The 24,168-nt window shown below is 40.9% G+C and overlaps 1 protein-coding gene across 1 annotated transcript in view; it reads left to right on the forward strand.

The window, feature by feature from the left end:
* LOC131591907 (transmembrane protein 178B) overlaps positions 1 to 24,168 on the forward strand; it is a 216,490-nt gene that overhangs the window by 1,116 nt on the left and 191,206 nt on the right. The gene's annotated exons all lie outside the window — the stretch shown is intronic.

A 24,168-nucleotide genomic window follows, 5' to 3' on the forward strand; every position in this document is an offset into this window, starting at 1 on the left:
GTCCTTTGTCTTAATTTTTTCCCCCAGGGTAGTGGTTCAAGGTGATGGTCATTTTGCCTGAAATGTTTCTTTGATCTGAAGTATAGAAAGGGGCCACATGCATAAACCCCTACCTAAACAGAAGATGCATGTTTTGGCAGGATGGTCAGGGTTTTAGTGAAGGATGACATCTCTGCTACCCACAGCATGGTTACTCTGTACTACAAAATAACATTTTCCTTCCATGGCTCTCCTGTTGCAGTCAGAAGATTCCCCATTGGTTAATTTCCATTGTAGTGAAATTATTGCTTCTCACACATAGTGCCATCTTCCAAAATACTTGTCTTTCAAGAGTGTTCTCTATCCCCAACTCTCTGGATAGCCTTCATTAATTCCCTCCTCAGACATTACAAGTGGAATTATTGCTTAAAGCTACTTAGGAAGGGTGTTGTCTCACACCCAATGTTTGCCCATGCACATGTTTTGTTCCATGTGTTTTATAAGTGAGCACTAGATGTGAGTAGCATGGTAGAAACTTGTACCAAGCCATCCAAGCAGGTGGTGTACCTGGATCACTGCTTGGGATCTTGCCTGTGTTGCTAGGGACCCTTCATATCCAGCTGCTAGTTAACAACTCCTAGGAAACAGATTGGTGTCTTCAGCCCCATTTGTAGAGGGCAAGTGGACATGTCGAAAGCCCCTCAGCACCCAGACACCCTGCTGCTGGTTCCAGCACCAAGGGAGTGATTGCTACTCTCCATCTAGGTGAGGATGCTATGTGCTGGGCTGGCCATGGTGAGCTAGATTGTTCTGCCACTTGTGCTCACTGTGCTCGGGGCATAAACAAATTCAACCTTGACAGCTGGCAAACGTGTCAACAGAGCTCACCTTTGCAAATGGAGCTGTGGTTATTAGAGAGGATTTTCATCCTGAAATAAGTGAGAATCTTTCCTCTTTCTCCACCTGCCTTGTCCTGGGATCAGGAATGTCCATTTCTCCTGCCTGAAACAGCTGAAATTGCGTGGTGCTGGGTTATGTGTAATGGCAGCTCTGCTCAGCGTTAACCATAGGGAAAACGTGACAAATCAAGACGAGGTGGTTAAATGAAGGAGAAGGTGGTCTTTGAAAGACCTTGATGTAGTCTGCTTGTGTTTATGTATATGTGAATGAATGAGTGTGTGTGAGTGTATGAACTAACTCTAAACATACAGCACCCAGCTGGTAGCCAGGGATTCCCCGGGCTCAGGCGCAGTGAGTGTCCCTGCACACACACTCCTGGATATGTGTGTCTGCAGATGGCCAGAGAGCCACTTCACAAAGTCACTGCCCCCAGGTGAGAAGTGCAACTTGTGCACATAAAGAAGCTGTGTGCAAATATCTGGGTGTGGCGCTCCTTGCCTGCTCTGAAGGATTTCTGATATGCTTCTAACAAATCTCATTGTAGGATGAGAAAAGTGTTAAAGGAGGGAGACTTGTAACTTTGAACAGCAGCATTTTAGTTCATTGGATGGCCTTTCTGGGGTGAGGATCTGTCTGTGCTATAGCTCTCAGCCATGATGAAGAGTCACCCATAAATGCTATAGAGGTGTGCGTTCCTTTGCCCCCTCTAGACTGAAACACAGAAAAAGCAACTATAATGGCAATTCAATAAAATAAAGTGTTTGACTTGCTCAGAAATAAAAATGGAGATGTTTCCTTTTTGATCCTCACTTATATGATGGAAGTGTAGTAAGTGTTATTGCTGTCCAGTGTTGAGAAGAGCTGTGAGTTCAAAGCAAGTCAGGTATTCCAGGTTCATACCAACAGGATCTATCATGAAAGTGAAAACTAAAAGTTTTTAACTAAAAGTTGAAACTAAAAACATCTCTCACTTCCATGAGGGATACTTTTTTGGGAGTCAGGAATTGCAGGGATGGGTGTGTGGACAGAGCATGTCATGTGCAGATGTGAGGGGCTGCAGATATTCTCTATGTGTAGTGTTCAAATAACCTGACTGGGGTTACACATATCCTTGCACAGATGAAATCACTTTCTGTGAGATCCAGGGCAAATACCTTATAAAAGAGGCTCTTATTGGTATATAGAGATTTAACTCTCTTTCCTCTGTTAATCTAATGTAGTATACCTCTTCCAGAAGCAGATGAACTAATGCAGGTTCTGGTCCCAAATCTGGTGTGTAATGTTATATATAATTGAATATAAATTTTATGAAGTGTTTTGTTATTCTGTTTGTTTGTTTTTAAAGCTGGACAGGATCTGTGATCCATTTAGTTTAAAACAGATCCTACATTTTTCCCTAGGCAAAACTTCCAGTATTGAGAATGGTCTATTGAGATTTGTCTATCAAAGTATAACAAAAAATGGTCATTAAGAGCCTAACTAGCTTTGCAAATACCCTGCAGTTATTCTGCTTATGAACTCTGCTGAAATTAATACAAGCTATAGGCAATGGCTTGTGGCAGGATCAGGAATTATGGTACTTGGCAATATTCTGATACCAGTGATTTTAAAAACCAGTTCTGTTCCTGAATAGTTTGGGTCGCTTCTGTAATTCTATTCTGTATTTGTTTTTACTTTCTTGGAAGTAAATCAAGACCTTTATGCTGGATTTTGATAGAAAAACTGGAGATCTGTTGCTTCAGGTTTTTAATTTATAGGTATAATAGATAGTAATACATATATAAAATAGTTGGTCCTATTTTATTTCTTCTATACTTTTTTTCTATTTTCATGGAACCCATGTGCATATTTCAAAATAATACAATTAGGTAAATAGGCAGTGAATTAAAAGAGATTGGAACTGATGCCTTCATAAAGCTGACCTAGAACAGAGGCTAGACAGGGTTAAGAATTAAGTACGTATTTATTAAAAGGCATTAAAGGACACATCTTGGGCAGTACAAGAGCCTGGACAAGGCCACACCCAAAATGGACCCCAAATGGTCACAAAATGGACAACTGGTCATGAGGTCTCACACTTACACATTTTGGTCCATTTACATATTGGGGTTAACTGCCCAATTACAGCTCCAGGCTATGGAGTCCCATCTTCCTTTTTTGCTCTCTTCAGTTTAACTGTTGTTTATGCTTTTGGGCCTGAAACTTGTAATGATTGTCCTTGGTACCAACCTGGAAAAGGATTGTTTTGTCTACCTACCCTGTGAAGAGAACTTACTGACACTTAATATGAATCTCAAAACTACACACCTAGGCAGCACAGAATCCGAAAAATATGAAAGCTAAAACTTAAGGCATCATTTTCCCCTTTTAGTAAGAATATCCAGGGAGAGGCAGACAAGCATGAAACCAAAGACCTGAGGAGTATTCTAAAGCTGCAACAAAATTAGGCAGTTCATTTTTTCTCTTTGTCATCATGAAAAAAATAAATCAAATCAGAAACAACAGAAATTACAATCAGTAAAGAAATCATTAGAGTTGAACATGCAGTCTGAGTTCTCAGTCTTGCTAACTTTTACTCAGCTGAATAATCTATATTTCTGCGAATGGACTACTTGGACTGAGGGAAAGCATTCTTGTACAGAGGAACCAGTGAAAAAGAAAGAGCTAACAGAGCTGTTCCTCTGATTCTCCTCTCACATCTGATCAAGCCTTTTAGCATCTCAGGACCAGAGTTTCACTCCTGATTCCTAAAGCCTTGCAGAGTCAGGAAATGCTGGCTCTGGGGTTGTTCAGCACAATATTCTAGATTTCTTCTGATCCTCATATGTTTGTCCAGTCTCCTCAACAACCTGGATAGCCTTGCTGCTGGAGGCCCCTTTGAGCAGTGTTCACTCTGTCCTACCAGATCCACTGTTTGCCTGTTTGCTATGGAGTTTCTAGCAAAAGCAGCAAGCCCTCGCCCAAGCAGCAACTCTGAGTGAGCCAACCAACTCCAGCACTAAGAAGCCAGAGAGCTGGGATGCAGGTGAGTGTCTGGGAGAAGGAAAAGTTTATGTCCTGCTTTGGCAACCAGTAGTTCACAACTCCTTGTATACAGCTTGTAGTGAGCCAGAAAAAAAAAAGGGAGCCAGAGAGTCTGCCTGCATCCTATGGCAATGTTGCTCAGATGCTTTCCTTCAATAGCTGAGAGGAAAACAAGAAAGGAAAAAAGGGAATTACATCATTTAATTATAAAGGTACAATAAAGTAGATGAAGAAGTTGCACAATAACCAGAGTCTGTTCCATTTAGACAATTACTACTCAGAGGACCTTTCATCTTGCCTTTGGAAGGCTGCCAGTTAAACCTGACTGGATGGGGCTCTGCTGCCAGCCATTGGAATCCAATTTTTATTAAAAAAACCCCCCAGAATTTACAATGACCTTATTATTTCAACCCTTCTTCTACCTTCCTTCTTCCCCTGAGATCTGTGGAAGTCATAGTAAATCCTATTTTTAAAACATTTTATAGTGAGTATACTTAGCCCGTGCCACCACTGAAAAAACCCCAAAATCTAAGTAATTCCTGTGCAACCTACCTCCACCTGAAATAGTACACAAGATTTCTGGGATGAAAGCATTCTCTGGTTTGGTTTGTCAGACGCATGGCATAACTGAGGAAGAAAGGCTTAGCAGGACTACTCCAGCCGTCACTAGGGATTATTTATACACAAATGGAAAGAAGCTACTGGAGAGAGGCTACTTGCAGCTATATCTAGGAGCAAAAAGATTTATTTTTGTAAAAATTCTTGCAATACCTTGCAATGCTCTAGATTTGACTTTTAAAGTGCAATGGTTTTGACAGGTAAATTAGGACAGCCATTTTTTTCATGTATCCTTTATACATTGAAGACTCAAATGCTTTGTTTAAAATCTGTGCTTGAAATCCTAACTGTTTTCCAAATGGACTCATTAAAAAAGGGACTTTATTGAAGTCTTGATTCTGATCCTAGAGAAGTCAATAGTAAATGTTTTATTGAACATGGCAATGCAGCAAGTTCAGGCCTTTAGTGTTTCCTTTGAGGATAAAATTGTCCCTGGGTAGAAAGGCCAGTGCAAGGTCTGTGCTCCTTCCTGTCACAGCTGGAGTTCTGCTGGAGGCATCCACTGAAATTCAGGCAGTAGACAGCACTGGAGTGGAATCTTAGGCTATCCAGGTATTCAGTTTTGCAGTTTTTGATGCAGAAATTATTCTTAGTCTGTTGATGTGAGACTGGAAGTCAAACAACTGAGATACAGCAAAGCCATCCTCTTGTTCAGGGATTTTCTAAAATCCTTTAGTGGATGAAATCACTGGTTCATGTGTATGAGTTCCAGGAGGATTTGGCCCATCATATTTTGAATAAGCAATTTAATATTTTAATTGCATCAAATTTAAATAGCAATTCATTAAGAAGTTTCTTTGCCACAAGTAATAAGAACCTGACACATTCCTCTGACACATCTGAGATAATTAGTTTGATAATATATATCTGCTAAAAATACTAAGAACATATATGTAGTTTAACAGAACAGCAACGGGTTTTAATCATGACTTTTTAAAGGGCAAATTTCAATCAAGCTGCTGGCTTTCAAACAAATTTGCCAGTGAAGACAAATGGAAATTTTGCCTGAGTAAAAATGACAGGATCATGCCCTTCTCAAGAGAAACTGATATTTGCAGAGCTGCCTGCAGGACTGCATGCTTAATTCCTGTTCATTTAATTGAACATCCAAATCCTTCTGAGAAATCTCAGAATTTTTATCCTTTCTGCCTACCGCTAAAAATTTGTAAAAGCTGTGGAGGAAAGATTTAATATGAGTGCAGTTGTCTTCTATTCACTGTAAAAATAAAAAATTGAAAGATAATTTTACTTTATAGAGATGAAACGGCCTGAACTATTTTGTCATCTCCCACAATAAAAATCCATATTAATATTGCTTTTTCTCATTGAAAAAGTATTTCTGTGCATTTAGAAATGCTTCAAGAGGGGAATGATTTCATTAACTATTGCAGAACCGGCAGGTAAGAAGCCTTTATGTTTTGTAGGTTTAGCAGAAATAATGACAGTCATTTATAATGTGAGTTACTTAATGGCTCATTGCTCACAAACTGCTGCTGGAACTCTTAGCTACACATTTACCTCTTTAGGATCAAAAGAAAGAAATGAGATGGTGTTTCTTAGTTTTTAAGTAATAAATAAATAAATAATGTGGATTCTGGAATTCAAGTTCCCTTAACAGATCAATTGGAATAGAATCCACTTAAAAGAAAAGAATATAAACTAACATATTTTCCTGGCAGGAGAGAAATCAGAGCAAAAAAAAAAAAAAAAGGAAATTTATCCATTTTCTTTCTCATTAGACCTAGTTATTTTATAAATAAATATTCAAAACTGCCCAGCCGAGCCTGCCTGAAATCATAATCCTTCATAGATAAGTACCAAAATAGATGAAAGAAAGATAGTACTGCAGTTAGGGCAGGGGCTTACAAAGCCAGAATTCAGTCCAAGCTCTGCCATAGTCTTTTTTCATGACCTCAGGCAAGGGACTAAATCTCTCATACCTCAGCTCAGTAGCAGTATAATAGGGATTTCGTTCACTATTAATGTCAGTTCGCGTTCTACCCTCAGATTTACAAGCCTTAATCATGGATCAGAAATCATGGATCAGAAAAATGTCTCTGTCCTTTTGACATGTGGCTGCACTTTAAATATTGGCAGTGAATGCAGCCTTATGAGAGAGTACAACGAGACTACAAAGTAATTATGCTCAGTGTGAGCGGTAGCACCTTTAGAACACCAGGAGGCAAACTGCATTCCTGTAAGCACCACAAAATGTGGGAATCCTACAGGAGTTGTAAAGAAGGATAGTGAATAAGAAGTGTGGATGTTTATGGGATGGTCTTCCAAAGACTGAGGAATGGCACCAGAAAAATCATGGGTCATGTCTGCTTGAAATATTAATAAGTAGGTGATGGGGATTGACCTCTTTGGTTGGCTAGTAGGAAGAAGTTGACATTTCCTTAATGAAGACAAGTGGATTACACTAATGAGATAGATATGGGGACAGCAGTCTACAGCTGCTAAGAGAAATGACGTGGTCAGAGTGATGTGTTAGGAAAATTACATTTCTAGCAGCATCCTAAATGGATACATGGAGGGCAAGTTTTGTAAAGGTCAGAAAAAGAAATATTGTAGTAATAAAGGCACGAGGTGATGAGAGCCTGGATGGTGAAAGAATATGCAAATCTTAGACGTCCTCTGGATCTATATACATTGTGGGATATATGAGATGAAAATGTTGCTGCAGTTCTTGACCAGAATCACAAGAAAAGTAATAGCATTGTCTGTGGTGATCTAGAGGGGAATTACTGAAGAGAGCATATAGTAAAGAAGGAAGAAGACCATTAGGAACTCTGTTTTAATTACAATAAGCTGAGCTTGTTATATGTGTATCCATGAGGAAATATTGAGATATTGTGGGTATGGACCTAGGGAGACAAGTTTGTGTCAGAGGAGCGAGCCTGGAAATTTCTTTGTGGAGATCAGAGCGGAATCTGTGTTTGTGCTTGAAATTATCAAGGAGTGAAATACAGAAAGAGGAAAGCCCCGTGAACCCAGCGGATCTGGGAGAAGAAAAGTGTCTTCTGGAGGGCATGCAAAAGGAGCAGATTCAAAGGTGGTGCAATAGAAGTGAATAAGAACATGGTAGCTGAAGAGAGTCATTGCTTCAGGTTTAAACAGCACAAGAGACTACTGCAGGTAGCCAGTGTGCTGCAGCAGGTGAGAACAGAGTATTCAGTGCTGAAGATTGCCCAGTACCTTAAAGTAAAAACTTTAGCACTGATTGCAAAGGAGAGGAAGCTGCAGTGAACTAGTGGGGAGGAGTCCAGGACACGTTTGTAGTTGGCATATTCAGAGAGGTTGGTGGGGAAGGGAGGAGAGGAAAAGACATGGTATTTATAGAGGAAAATAAATGTTTTAAGATGAAAGAGTGTTTTAAGATGAGAATATTTTAAGAGGAAAGAAGCTGGATGGTATTTGTGTCATGAGAGTAAAGAGGCAGAGGGGCGTGAGAGGTCAAGGCAAAGAGAGAACAAGAGGACGAGCAGTGGTAAGGAAAGGCAGGAGGTAGGGTAAGACTGGCTCAGTGGCAAATAAAAGAAAGGAAGAGAGCCACATAGGAAGTTTTTCATCTGTAGGAGAGAAGAATGGGAAAGGAGTTGTAGGAGGGGAAGAGGAAACAGAAGGTAAAGCGGCTGGAATAGGAAGATCATGGTTTGTCATTTTCTCATGGAAGAACTGGGTGAAATAGTGCATGACAGCTGAAGTGGGGGCTGGAGGAGGCAGGAGGGCCTGAGGAATGAGCCAAATGTGGCAAAGAGGTGATTGTGACTGAGTCTGAGATTTAACTGGAGTAAAGTCTAGGAAACAAGCAGAACTGAATGGGGGAACAATGCGTTTGTAGAGAAGAAAGTCAGGCAGGAGGGTTCCCATCAGAGATGCCCTGCTGTGTGAGGCATAGCAGAGACCAGCTGGTATGGATCAGCTGAGATTTGGGGTTCAGGGCAGGAATAGCTAGGGGAAAGCAAAGCAAAAGGTCTGTGAATGAAAGAATGCAGCATGGATAACATCTACATGTGGAGAAAGGAAAGGAAAGATAAAGAGGGTGATAAAAGAATAAGGGCAGGCAAGAAGTCCTTGATGCTGATGATCTGAGGTGACAGAAAGGGCTAGAAGGCTTAGTGTGAAGAGGTGGCTGGTGCTTGTTGAAAGAGTCCAGGGGATTGTCCAGGTGGTGGAGGAGAAGGATGGGGGGAAAACACAGAGTTCAGTATGAAGCCCTGCCTTTTTGGTGACTGACTGGATCAAACAGAGTTGTACACTGAACAGAGGAGACACTAAAACATACAGCTTAAAGGGCAGAGAAGTCACTACCACTGACTCTTCTATAAGTTGCTCTGCCTTCCTGCTGTGAGTTTATCCTGTGTAGCCTTACAGAGGTGTAAGCATGGCTGCCCCCAGCAGAGTTCAGCAAGTTTGTCCAGTGCTTGTAACAGCCATACTTCAGTCTCAGCTAGACTCTCAAAGAAGATAAATAAATATTAAATATTAATTCAGGATATTTTCCACAAAGTGGTGTGTGTGTGTGTGGAGAACGGTATTCGCATAGCTGGGGGCTTTTAAGGAAAAGGAATTCTAAGATGTCCTGTATACACAGCAATATGTATCCTGTTAAGATATCCCAACAGATTGAGTGAAAGACACAGAGTCTCTCATTGAAGCCCTTATTTAATTCTGAGAGCTTTTGTTGGGTTTGAGTTTTAGCAACAGACTTTTCAAAAAAAGCTTCCTAAATGTATTTCTAGACTTTCTAATAGGATGAAACAGTTATGCTAATTTTATTGGATAACAAAAGCTATTTGAAAAGATCTTTCTGTCTCAATATGAATGTATTATTCTTGTCTCTGTGTCTGTAATAATCAGTGCCTATCTTTCAGTATGCAAAAGAACCTTTGTAGTGTAGTTATTTTTTCTTTCTGCCTAATGGTCACTTAATGACATAAATATTATAACAGAAACAAACACAAACAAAAGGAACAAAAAAGTCTTCAGATGTTACAGGTGTAGATTAGGGTCACTAGACTGATTTTGAAGAGGTGATGATTTATGGCAGCTGATGATCCAATTACATTGCTTTGTTTTAGGTGCTTGAGTGGCCCTGATTAAGAGAGTATACGAATACTGTTCTTGCTTTTTAAACATAAAGGAATTTGAAGACTGGAATTATCCCTGTTTTACACAGAGGACAGTTGCTCAACAGTGCAAAAGTTCTGCAGGACAACAGTTCACATTGGAAAGAAATTTGTCATCGTTGAGCCTTAATTACATATTTTACGTTAAATTTCACCCCCTTTTTATTTACCAGTTCCCAAGACTGTCCAGTTTTGCTTATTGATATTCTGTAATGGTTAAAGAGAAAAGGAGGAACGTTATTGTGATCAGAGAGACAAAGGAGCCAGCCAACAGGAACAAGGGAAATGGAAAAACTCAAATAACTTAATGGGCTCAAATTGGGAAGTTGGACAATTTCCATCTCAGTCTCCTGAAAGTTGTGACATTGCAAGTCCAGTAAAAAGGATTTTCAATAAATCTGTCTAATTAAGGTGGTACATTAGGAATGAAAAGTAGCAAATCTATATTTAAAGAAAGGAGCAAAAGTTGTCTGGGCCACAGTGGACCTTTTAGTTTGATCATAATAATACCAAGCAGTGTTTAAAGCAAGTTTTAAAGAAGTGATTAATTAAATGCATAGGCAAAAATGAAATAAACATGGGAGGTATGTTTTCCTATTTGAAGTGTGCCAAACTACCCTGATATATTTTGCTAGGAAGATAACTGGGGTTCAAGATAAGGAAATGCCTTAGACCTAAATTATCAGGATTTTGGTAAAGGATTTTATATTCTGCCCCTAAGGAAATGGTTTATTGCAATATTAAGGTAACTAGTACACAATTTACTGAGTGTTTAAGGAACTGAGGGAAGGCAAAAAATGATAAGAGGGGACTTATCAAGATGAAGGCAACAGTACAATTCCTGAAGTACAGGAATTCTGTGCAGCATCTTTGCACAGAAGTTAGCAGAGCTCATTGAAAGAACTTTAAGCTAGATTTGAAGGGGGAAGAGATAAAGCCAGGCTTGTTAGAGATAAGCCTGAGGGCGGCAGGCCGATGTTTTAGGGACAGTGTGCTAGCAAGGCCCTTTGGTTTGCTGTTGCAGTGGAGGTAAAGATTGGAGATCCATAGGGCAGTAAAGACACAAGATTAGTGGTGTGTTGGAAGGAGAGACTGTGACCTTTGGAGAAAGAGGCAGGCAGCTCAGGAGGACTACAAGGATGAGGATATGGAGGAAAGAAATTAGAAAGGCCAAATCCCAACTAGAATGATTTGATGACCGTAAAGGCCTTTTCTAACTTAAATATTTCTATGATTCTATGACATATTGCCTACTATGCAAGAAGAATGAACAGAGTCCTTTCCAATATTGTGTCCTTGTGAAACATCCATAGGACTGTGAAGGATTAATTTATTATTGCTGTTAATTTTTTTTTTTTCCTCCTATGAAAGAGCATATTCAGCTCTGTATTGATCAGGACCTGATGGAAGGGGTGTTTGTCACTGAGCTGCCTGACACCAGCCACAGGTGAGAGGAAAGGGACCTAAGGCAAATCCAGCTGCACTATCCCAGCTGCTTTGTCTTTCACTTAGATCTGAGCCACACTTTCATTCCTGTGACACCCCACAGATTCAGGAAGGACTAGAGATGAGGACTCTGAGCACTTAATGCATACTTCACCTCTCCTTGAAATAATGTGGTTAGTAGGGTCTTTGTTTCCTGGCTCCCTCATGTTCTTTCATTTCAGATTGCCTCAGCTCAACAACAACAAAGGCCTGTTAGAGTCTCAGCTATTTATATTCATAAGCCAAGAGAATGCAGAGTCTTCAGCTTCTTCATTAAAACAGTTTATGTAAAATAAAAGAGAATTTCCGTACTATATTTAAATGTTCAGAATGGCTGGCAGCACCAGAATTAAATTCATCTTCACACATATTTAAATTATCATGAGATGTGTATTTCAGTTCACAAAATGTTCAGCCCTTTGGCTGGTGATGTTGGATGAGTTTCCTTATATTGGGATGGATTTTGGCACAGGATCCACCACCTTATGAGGACTAAACACCCACTATGGGCCTCATTCACTTGTGTGTGAAGCAGGAGACCACAGTCCTCAAAGAAGTTTTTGGGAAAGGTCTTACAGAGAACATAAAGGCTCCACAGCACTAAAGGTAGGAAAACATTACATGGGATGGTGTTTTGGGGCTATAGTTCAGCTCCCAGGAATGGTGGCAGCATGATGACATCAGTACAGAGCAAGACAAGTGTAGATACTCTTCTTGTCTGGAAGTTCAGAGAGAATTGTCTAACACTCCCAGTGGCAAAGCTGCTTCCTGCATTACTGGGAAGATCTGTTATCCAGCCTTCTGCCTGAGCACCTGTGGTAGTAGGGCTGTATCTGAGGAGGATCAGAGAAGGGATTCCTGTTTTCTGTTTCCACTGAGGAATGACCACAGTCTGATGAACAGGCCCAATTCTGCTTTGAGTGAATGGGAGAGGGTGGTAGCAGAGACCAAGCAAGGGGAGTGTGGAGTTTGATGGCATTGCCTCTACAGGCATGTCACATATGTGGGAGCAGCTGGATTTGAGGTCCTGTGCCTGTGTGCTGAGCTGTGTGTGTGTGAGCTATGCTAAGCCACTACACACCACTGAGGGTTTGGAGCAAGGGCTGAGATAAGTGTTTTTCTTGGCTCATTTGTGTAGACTTAAGCCATCCTTTTTCAATGAAATAATATTTTGTGTCCAAGAGGAAAGAGGAATCCTTTCTACCTGGTGTCCTGAGGGGCCTCCAGTTTTCAAATGCTATTCCTTCTAACTCATTGATCCTGGTGGGAAAGGTAGTCACAGACTCCCAGAGCATCAACTTTGTGGGGACGGGAGCAGGACCAAATCTCATTGACCACTCCATAAGGTCCATATTTTTCAGTGATGAAGTGGCTGCAGAATGGGCCAGTGCCTTGGCCTCTGGACCTGGAAAATTCCATTTGGAGAAAGCATGGGGACTTGTTTCAAACATTTTTTTAAACAGAAGGTGTAATTGGGAAGAGTGTGGCAATTTGTTTAAGTGTCTTCCAGGGAAGGAGGGAGAGAAGACTTGATTGCTTGGAAGGAGGAAAGATGTTTGTCAGTGTAAGGTCTCCCTCACTCTGACAGTGATGGCAGTGCAGGGATGGCCTCTGCTTCTCCCTCAGTCTTTCCTTCTTGTCCCCTGTGCTGTTCTTATGGGTGTCCCCTGCACTCTCTGCCACACCAGAACTTGTGGCACATCTTTCCCCTCTTACTCATCAGTTATTGTTAGCAGCCGGCCTGTGACACAGTGACTAATTGCATTATCAATGCCTGCAAATGAAGAAGCAGCAGGAGCAGGAGCAGATGAACTCTTCAGCACCAAAGTCCTCTTTGCCCATGTGTGACCCTAAGAATACAGGTACAAAGGAAGAGAAAGGGGAATAACGCAGGACTTCCTTTACTGGAATGCTGCCCATCGTGCTGAGGAATGGCCAAATCTTCAACTCAGGCTCTGCTTCACTTGCTGCCAGCCTTGCCTCCATCTCAGGGGTCTTGATGTCCATTGGGTTGTGTTACCAGGGTGTAGTTTTCGGCTGGTGGCATTAGGATGACTGGAAAGGCACAGCTTCTTTAAAGGTTCTCCTTCCTTTGAATGTAATTCATGGCATTTTGGGAGTTCCTGAACTTGAAATTTGAGGTGACCTGCACTTGATTGCTATGGTTGGATGGTACATTGTACCTGTCACCTGGAAAATTAGGTTCTTTGAATATTCATCTTGGGCACATGAGTTAGGCACTGAAATACCTCCTCCGAGGACTAAGGCTCTTCAGGCTGCTTATGATAATGTTTCATTGCATGTCCTTAGTATCTGTGTTTTGAAATGAAATAAAAATTTTTAACTCTCAGAAGGCACAAATTGCCTCAATTATATCTATCCTGGTGGCAATTTACACCAGGGTATGACTTGGTTCTAATACTTGGGGACCAAATATGACCATTTCTCCACTCATTTCAATGCTTTCTTTCCAGGGTTTTGGTCTGTGCTAAAATGCAGGTCAGTGCTCCTGAGTTTAAGTTTTAATTTGAGGAAGTTTCACTCTCCATCAGACCTATGGCAATGATCTTCAAAGCTGACATTGTGGTTTAGGCATCTGGTGCACACATACTTGAACCAAAAGATAGAGGCAACATGTAAAAAACTGGATGTGAGCGGAATAAATAGGTCAGGAGTCCTCTCTATGGTCTTTAACAGTTTCTTTTACCATCAGGCTGCTCCTTTTCAAAGATAATATATCAATTATTTTTCCTTTGTTTCTAAGGGCGTGGGAGCTGAGAAGTGACTCCTCTGACATTTTAGTAGATCGCTGTAAAAATATGGAGAAAGTTTTCACATAAAACATGTAAGTTTACCCATCACAGATGCCAATCTGGTTTCAAAGGATTTAAGAAGGCCTATTGTCTGCCACACTGTTTTTTTGTTTGATATATTTCTGTTGATATATTGTCTTTGTAGCTTTTTCATCTGCTAATTGATGTATGGCCGTATATACCGGTCTTTCAGCTGTGCTCCAGCTTTACATTAGAAGCACTACTTTGTTTTTTCATGATTCTTATGGTTTTATTTAAAGGCTTAGGAAGATAAGTCTGAAATAAATTTGTAGCTTTCATGGATTAAAAGAAATTTATTGAAGTGAACCAAGGGAAAGCAGAGATGCAGTGGGTGCCTAAGCCCTCAGGCAGCCTGGAAAAATGACTTAGCAAGGTGATCACAGTCACTGGAGCATCATGTTTTAAGCCAGAAGGTGAAAATTCAAATTCACTGATGAAGGGGAGGTCAGAGTGAGAATGAAACTACTGGGACTGAAAGCTTGGAGTTGTGGAGAAAAGAAAATGGTGGCAAGGTTAGAGGAAACTTATGCAAAGAGAGGGGGGAAATAGTGTTAAGAGAATGGAAGCACCAGTAAGGAGAGACAGCAGTGGCTGCAAGGGGAGCAGGCCTTTTGTTGAGTGTGAAGGCCAGGATCTCTCCTTGAACAAATATTAAAGTGACAAAAGGTACATAAAGACCATGTTTCCCCTTTGGCTGTTAGCAAACTGTTGGAAAAAAGTTTTTTCCACACATTGTGGAATGTGTGGGAAGAGCCTGAACTCCAATGATGCCTGTGAACCAGACCCATGGTAAGATTTTTCTAACAAAGATGCATCTGTGTCCTTATTGTAGTAAGGGCAGGACAAGAGCAAACCTGTAACCAACCTTTTTCATCTTGAAAGGTTAATTTCACCTGCCATTTCTGTCCTTGCAGAGCCTCCTTGGGGGCAATTCTTCCAGCAGAACACTTTTGATCGAGTTTTGCTCCAGAAACTGAAGCAGAAGCCAGAGTCCTCTGGAAAGCCCTGCATATAAATATCTTGTTTAGTTAGTCTAATAAAGGTATTACTAACAGTGCTGCTTGGAGGATTTATTGGGGGATTTCACTAAGACAGTGTTAGCAGTGGAATTATAGTCATTCTCTGGTAAGACCTTGTCAATGCAAGAGAAAATAACATTGATCCAATCAGAGATATTTTACAGGATCAATGTAATATTCTTTTGCATAATCACAACCAAAGGATTATGGGCCTGTGCTGGGAGTGATGAAGGATCACTTGACAGATCACAGCCTCATTTGTTCTCATCCTTTTAACTGGTGAACTACGGGCAGTTTTTAAAAGTCTGCCTTTATATCCCTGTATCTTAAATACATCAGGGCTCCTTTGGGCCACAGGCATTATATATTCAGTCTATTGCTTTTAAACAATATTTTTGGCTACATACATTTTTCATAGCTGAGACATACTGAAGCATCTTGGTATGACCTTGAGACAATTCCCTCTGCAATCCAGGAAACCAATGTACACAAAATGGGAAATGAGGCCCCGAGGTGAGCAGGGAGGAGGAGAAGACAAATCAATATACAGCATGAGCCTTATAACCAAAACATCATAAGGGACTCTGAATAAGTTTGCGTAATTGAGCTTTTGGATAGTGCAGCAATTCCTCCAAGGGGATACCAGCATTGCAGATGACAGTGAATTCAGGAGGCTCAAGAGCATACTGTGGTATTCTGGGAATAAATTATTATCAAACAAGTCCTCCTCATTGTTTACACTATTGTCTTTGCATTTTTTCAAGATCCCAGGACTGCTCTATTGCTTTAATGACAGTGTTGTCATGCCTTGTGAAAGCTCTAAATCTCTCTACCGGTTGCAGCTGCCTAGGTATTCCCTTGGCTGTAGGCAGGCTTCTTCTGCTGTGGAAGAGAAGCAGCGTGTTTGATAGCTTCACCACATTTGACGGAATGGTTCCTTTGGATTTGTACGTACATCTCAGTAAAGGATGGAACGGGAAAATGGTGGCTGAGGTGCAGAGCAATGGCTCGGCTCACTGATAATATCAGGGACCATTCAAACTCCAATCCTGTGGTTCCAGATGACTTCAACTGCAGGGCTGCAAAAGTTATTTGGGGAAGAAAAACCAGCTATTACAAGTGACATTTAAAATTAGATGGGACATAGCTCTCATGAAATACAGCAGGCATCAGCTTGTTGCCATCAGGACTAAGACAGATAACTAAATATGTCCCTTTTTCAGTCATGGGCAGAGCCTAGCCTGAATCAGAGCACACAGCTTTGCTAGGAAGCTGTGACTAACATGAAGCATGTGTACTGAGGAGTATGTGAGAGGATGCAGGAGCCTGCTAGAATTAACCCTTTAAACGAGTTCAGGCTGGGAACAAAATCTCCAGGAGTGTGTGGTCTCTGCAGCTTTACCTTGCACCAAGAAGCATGGGAAGGGGAAGAGGAGACAGGCTCACTGATCAGGCAGGTCATAGTCTTCAGGCAGCACTAACCCTGGCAAAATCCCCTTGCTGGCCATGTCCTTGCATCTCATGTTTGGCAATGCAGGTTTTCCACAGCCATCACTGTGGGGTGATTTGCAGAGTAAGTCTGGTTTGACAGCTCCCCTTTGCACAGCCTGGTACCTCCTGCTCTCTGTGGCATGTGGCACACACCCCCTCCTTGTGCGGACTGTGACCCCCTGAAATGCTACACCTCTGTGGGCTCCTGCTGCCCATGGGGAACTGCTCCTGCTTTGCTGGTGGCCATTTCCATGGGATGTAAACCCTGGGATATTGCCATGGGTCTGGTGCTGTGGGTAGCACCAACACAGGTTGCCAGAATCATTAAGTGAGAGTAATCGTGGTGCCATTTTATTTTTTTTCCTTGCTACCTTGAATAATCAGTGATCAGATTGCTTCTGCAAAATGCAATGCCAGAAAGTAATCGGTGATAATAATCATTCACTGTATCAGCTCTGACACAGAGCTTTGGCCTTTGGACAGTTTTTATATACTTGCAATTCCTGGATGCCTGTCATTTGTTCTGTCAGAGAGTCAGCAGAAAATCTGTATTAAAATGAGGTTAAGGGTTCAGACCTAAACCTAGAAAAACATGAAAACTCAGAACAAATCCATGCTGATAGACAGTACTTTGTTGTGCAAGTTCAGGATGGACCCTTATATGGGATTTTCACTCTTAACTCACAGCATCCTGGTGCTGAGAGTTAAGTAAGATCATGGATATTTCTGGACTGTGCGTATTTTCATGTTAGTGGATCCATAGGCATATGATGAGCACGCCAGTGTAATTTGCATTTTAAAGTAGTCTTAAATAAGTTCTCATGTCTGCAGCTGGGCTTTGAGAAGACTGTGTTCCCTGGAGTTAGCCCAGGGCAGTGTGCTGAAGATCACACATAGCTTTTACTCTGTTCTTGCTCAAGCAAAACTGCTTTTAAGTCCAGGGGACCTAAGTCAGCCTTGCTGAAGTTGGAAGCAAGCATGCCTTTGACTTCAGTGGGACATACATTTTGCACAGCATTAATTTTTGCTTGTGAAAAGTCTTAAGGAAAAAATGAAGGAAGGTCTTTAAACTAAATCTCCCAGGGACTTACAAATCACTCCTTCTTGCACAGGTTCACTGCCATGTGAGTCCCCTGAAATATTACCTTGAGTGGAGCAGGAGGTTTGCCTAGAGAAAATGACCTATATACAAGGCAAGTGCCATGTAACACTTGCAGTTAATGTTTTATTTGTTGGTGTAATAAAAGCATGTCAACAATTCAGTCTTGCCAAATTCCATTTGCCTGTTTGGCTGGGATATGTATTTTTTTTTTTCCTGAGGAGAGAATAAAATTATGTTCATTTGTTTCTTTACTATGCTCCTGGCAAAGAAGATTTTGTGCCAGGGCTGATAAATATTTGAGTGAATTTTTTGAGGTTGTTACTCTGAACGACTGCCCAAAAAAAGTTCAAGGAAAAAAAATCCAAGACTTTATATCAATTCATATAACTACCTTTGCAAGTAAAAATACCAGGTCTTTAATTGAATAATCCAGTACACCTCTGACATTGTGGTCTTTTGTAGAACTTATTTCTTCTGTGAAAGCTGCAAATGTAAACGTTCCCTTTCAACCAGTCTCACTCACAAATAAATAACGCAGGTCTTCCTCGGTGCACATTATGTCAACCAAACCATTTCCATCGTCTTAGGCTTGTTACTTTTTCATTTTTCCCAGAGGGATTTGCAATCATCATGAGTCACTTTCCATTTTGACTTGTAGCCCAAGCAATTGAAGGCGAGTGTGAGGCTTCGATAAAAGCTGCTCACTGCAGATAAGTGTGACCTCCATTTGTGAGCAGGTAAGGTCAGACCTTTCCATCGTAACCTTTTAGGGGGGATGCTGATCTTTCAGGCTATTACACAGGCTAGAGAAGCATACCATGATGCCCATGTCACTGAAAATTTTATACCATCCCATCACAGTAGCATCTAAACACCGACATGCACAACTCTGCAAGGAAATAACAGAAACTGTCTGGAATAGATATGCCATGTATTATTAATTACCCAGCTGAAGCATCTGTAGTAATATTTGTACTATGGGCTCTGCAGTTCTATTCCCCCCATCCTTTTAAGCACTTATTTGAATATTGTTATTTATTTTAAGTTGCCTGGTGATGGCCAGGCTTGAGGAGCTTAATTGTGCTGTAGGCAGGGGAAGCTGAGCACTTGTGTGTGTGCGGTCCCTGCTGTCACGCGGGCTTATTCAGCAAAATGGCCGATGTGGGGACAAGATGTGTAAATCAGCGAGTGCTGCAAGAAGAGCACTTAATTGAAGCTTTATCAAGTGCCTGCAGAGCTGACCTCAGAGCAGCAGCTGAACCACAGTTGGGATGGGAGCAGGCCAGCAGCTTTCACTGATTACTAAGCCTGTGTGCTGGGAAAGGATTTGCTTAGAAAACTTGCCTGCTTTACCCATGGGTGGCAGAGCACTGCATAGCTAGGGGTGACTTAAATCATTCTGCCTAACTCACTTAAATTGTTCCTTTCAACACGGAGTCAGAGCTTTCAGTACACTTTGATAACTCTGTGGTTATGTACTGGGGATTTAAGCTAAAGCCAGGCTGCTGACTCTCAGGGTCAGCACGGTGCTAACATCACAGGGGGTGTCAGGCCATATGGTGATATGATGGCAAATTCAGGCTTGTGAAGTCTTTCTGTGCTGGTCTTGCATTGGAAGAGTGGATCCAGCACATTTCCTATCCCCTCTGCGTGAGCATTTCCCTGCTCTGCACGTCTGCAGTTGAGTATGCAGAGACAGGTAAATATCCAAGAGTTGTAGATATTTGCCTGTTGAGAAATGGATCCCACTGAACTGCAAAGTACTAAACAAAATAAAGCCCTGAAGGCTGAAAGGAGAAGGAGAAAGAACTGTGTAAAATTTCACAAAGCTGAAAATAATGGAGGACCAAATTAATTTGGAGATAAAATCTAAACACTCTTGACAGGTAATTGGGAACTTATCAACAACATTCTACTACATGTCTGCAGAAAACTATAATGCTATATGTGAAAAAGAAGACAGTATTGTTAAAAACCATAATAGCTTCACTATGAGGGGAAGCAAAAATAGCAGGAAATAAAAATTGTGAATGGGCCTTTTCTCACATGCAGGAAGAAGAAAGGGCAACATACTGAAATATCTGGAAATTAAAACCTTGGAACAATAACAGCTAGGTAGGAGAAGAGTATGAGAAGGAAAGCAATAGGTAGCTGTGTCGATACAGGAACCAGAGCTCCAAAAGCTATTAAAACCCAGACACTTCAAGTAAATTATTATTATTATATGCTCTGTAATGGCAAAGCATATTAATGATAGAAATGCTAACAATAGTATTTGTCTTTTGCTAAATGGAAATGATTAAGAAAACCTGTGGAAGTCAAGGATATCTTTAGTAATGTTTAATTAATAATAATTTTTATTTCTCTTTTGGGAAAATCCTAGATGAGATATTCTTGCCATGTGATGACAACAAAATACTTTCTTCTCCAGAAGTAATTTAGACTGACAAAACAGTTAATAAATTCAGTCATTTTAATTTAATTGATATGCATAATTTGATTCCAAGCATTTTAAAAGACCTGGCTAAGAAAATGTCCAAACTTAACTCATATAAATGGTGATTTTTAGAATTTGCCAGGATACTGGTGAAATAGCAAAGATGTAGAAGAAAGCTGATATTATTCCAGCTCTTGAAAAGTGTAAATATAACAATGCTAGGAAAAGTAATGTAGCAGCTAATGTAATTAATGAATAAATTAATAAAAAATTAAATACAGATATGCTAACTAACGCTAATCAAAATGGATTTGTAACAATAGATCTCATTAAAGTAATTTTTGTTGATAAAGGGGCTAGTGTTGATTGACTATCCTTCTCATTTTTTAGGCATTTGACAGGGTACCAGATAACATTATTAATATTATTAACATTAACATTAATATTATTAATTTATTAATTTATTATTATTATTATTATTATTATTATTATTATTATTATTATTATTATTATTATTATTATTATTATTATTATTTACTATTAATAAACTACAGAAATCAACATGATGCACATTAAATCGATTAAAAAGCTGGGTAAATTATGGAGTTTAAAATTCAACTTTCTATAGACATAAAGGAGATTTCAGAGGAAGTTACAGGTAACAGCTTTTTGCATTAGGCTAGCTATCATTTTTATTAAAGAGTAGGGAAAAGCATGACAAAGTGATCCATAAAGTGTACAAATAATAGTTTGGGGAGTGCTAAATAATAGTGCAAATCGGGTAGCTCGGTGGATAGGGTTGAGGATAGCACACTTGGAAACACAATTCTTATGGGGCTCAACCAGCCAAGCTTAACAGAGAAAGGATTGAGGGATGGCTTCATTACAGGCTATAAAACTGCATATGGAAAGAGGACCTGCTCAGAAAGGACTCTATAAATAGCAGGCAGATCCTGGGTTCATCACAGGTGGAAAGCTGAGGTTAAACCAGCCGAATTCAAATGAGAAATAAAGCCAGTTAGTGGGGAAGGTATTAACCTGAGGAACAGCTTCCTCTTGGAGGGGGCCAATTCTCCATTGAAAACACCTTGAAAACTCAGATTGTATTCTTCGAATAGAAATGAATTCCAGACAGTCCCATGGCCTCTGCTGGGCATCTGAGTGAGTGATCACAGAGCTGCCTTCTGTGCTTATAATTTATGATTGACCATTACATGGAAGTTGTGGCTCTGGAAAATGAGTACCTGACACCAAGAGTTCAGATTTTACCTGTCAGTCAAAGGGTTCTCTGGCTTTCCTGGATGTAGAGCAAGACTTGGAGTATTTTATGTGTGTAATAGACAAAGCTATAAATGCATCCACTTCAAAGCTTTGAGTAACTGTGTGGATCTGGTGCCACAGCAGTGCAGCCCAGGAGTGCTCTTAATGCAGGGTCATGTTCTGCTGCTGCTCCAAGATCAAGCCAAGAAGATTTTATCAACATCATCAGCATTTTACTGTAACATAAGTCAGAACTGAGTTTACCCTGGCAAGTCAGCATGGCCAGCTGTCCCATAAGAAAGGATGTGGAGGGTAATGACAGGACCAGGCAGTAGAAGAGGGAAAGAATACAAGGGAAAGTTAGAGAGGAAGGACAGATGCAGTAAAACCATCAGCAGCACAACAGAGGCTAGAAAGCAGCATTGGAAAAGCTGCATTTTAAGCCATAATTTTGTGTATATGAAGAAAAGAAGGGAGAGAAGTATTGCACAAAATTAGGGAAATTTGGGAGGGAAGAGAAGGAGCATGTACATAAAAGATGGGGAGAGAGAAGAGGAGAAGAAACAGAAATGTTTGTTAGTCTTTGTGACCTTCTGTTACACTTACTGAATTATTTATTCTGATATTTGCTGGTGTCTTCCTGCCAGCCATTTTTTGTCACGATATAAATAAGAGCAGAACCCTGTTACTGATGTTCCTGGAGGGATTTTGAAGCTGAACGGCAGTGGGCACCTCCCCCCTCCCCTGGCATCAGGCGATTATGAATTATGCCGAGTGCCTCTAATAACTAAAGAGAAAGGGCTGCTCAGCACATTTGGAATGTAAATCTCATTTTTTTCTCTTTTGTAGGTCATGAAATGCATCCCTTTTTTAAACCCTAGTGCTCAGATCACAAGCTACCACTGCACACAAATTCCTTGGCCTATCCTGTGCAAGGGTGACATTTCACCCAATGCTGAACCCCTCAGCATCCTGAGGACTCAAGATAAGATTATTATTGTTGTTTTAAACACAGACAAGCTGCACCATGTCACTTAAAAAGTGCTACGTAGATGTTATACCACATGGGAAAACAGACTATTTAAAACCCAGAGATTTGCTGTATTTCAATTAAAAAGCAAGAACTTAATTTATATTCTTTTCCATAGCCTGCAGGTAGTCACAGGGTACAGTTTGCAGGGAATCTGCACTTACTGGCCAAAACTTCAGAAGTGTTCATTGCCCATCCCCTCTTAAGCAACCTATATAAGTGAGCAAGCACTTTTGGGCCCCTTATTTAGTTCCTGAGCCCTTACATCTCCTGCCTTTAGCACCTTCTTTGCAGGAGCATGTTTGGGCTGCTGCTTGAGGAGCTGGTGGCCTTGGAGAAGATGTGTGGTTCTGTTTTGCAAGAAATGAAAGATTCGGGTCATGGATGGTCAGTTTTTGTTTCCTACTGTACTGGCATTGTGCAACATGCAGTTCAGACCTTGTTTCATTTTGGAAGAGTAAGCAAGTTATGTAAATAGTTAAAAGGAGGGGATGCAGGTAAAAGGGAAAACAGAAATTAAAATTAAAATTTCTAGGTGCTTGTTTTGCTTTTGGGATAGACAAAATAGTTTCTGTCTTGGGGGGAGAAATAAACTTTTCTATACAACTCAAATCTCTCTTAAATCCTTAAAACAGAGCTCTGGGAGTGACATGGCACTGAGGCCTTGGTGCTGGCCAGTTTCACCTTACCATATTCACTCAGAATATTTCCAGCCCAGCAGAGTTGCTTTGCTGACAGCCCTGCACAAACTCCATGATATTTTCTTGCTTGCAAATTAAGTTTTCCCGGCAATCCACCCTGCTACTTCAGTTATCATCACTGGAGAACAGATGTCCTCAGGGGCTCAAAAAGAACTATGCAGTCTCTCACCAGTGGGTTTTAACTTGACCTTGCTCACATCACTAGTGACCAAAAGTCATTACCATAAGTGGCTTATGTGAAATGTATTGGTCTCAGTCAATTATAAGCAGACAGTTGTCTGCATGACTAAACTACCATCCCAAATGGTGCTTTTTTTTTGGGAAGTCCTAAGCATAGGCAGGGTCAGTACAGCTGGACTGAAACCTCAGCAAAAGCACAAGGAGAACAGACTTTGTGTTATTCACTTTCAAGAGAATTAAAACAACACAAGCTCTAAAATAGCTGTAAAAGGTATTTCAGGTCTGCATAAATTAGAGCAGTCTCTGGGGTTGCTCTGACTTCCACATGGGCCAGTCACACTCCCCAGACAGCCCCCATCTTCAGAAGATACCAAGGTGGCAGAAAGCCTTTCTGGTAGCCTTTTCCCCCACCTCTGCTGAGGAAGAGCAGAGACCAGCAGCCCAGGCTGTGCCCAGCATCAGTTTTCACCCAGTGTGCCAATACAACATGCTCAGCCTTGTTCTGCACTGAATATCACATTGGCAACATGGACAAATATGGATGCTGTCTGCTGGGTCTTTCTGAGCCACAGAGAACCATCAGACTTGCTGTGACTACCCAGAGGTTCTCAGCTTTGTTGGGGTACAGATGGGGTGAGATGCAGAGCCAGAGCCATGGCCCAGGAGGAGAGAGAACAGTTGGTCCATTTTGCTTTAAGCTACAGGCAGCAGATTTTCAATCTGGGAAAGGCTTGCAAGAACTGATCCGGAAATTCAAAATAGCAGATTTTTCTCAGAACCGAAACACCAAAGTAGACATTTAGTTTGAGTCAGCTGAAAGCTCCTGATTTAGTAACTGAGATATTTAGTTTTGATTTTGCTTTGTTTATTCATTTATCTTGGTAAGCACAGGTTGAATACTGCCTGTTGCTAAACCCCCAGAGCTTCCTCTGTTCCACCACTCTCCTCTCCCCAGGCCATGGCAGCTGAATTGTGC

Source organism: Poecile atricapillus, chromosome W (genome assembly GCF_030490865.1).
Source record: "Poecile atricapillus isolate bPoeAtr1 chromosome W, bPoeAtr1.hap1, whole genome shotgun sequence".
Taxonomy (NCBI): Eukaryota; Metazoa; Chordata; class Aves; order Passeriformes; family Paridae; genus Poecile; species Poecile atricapillus.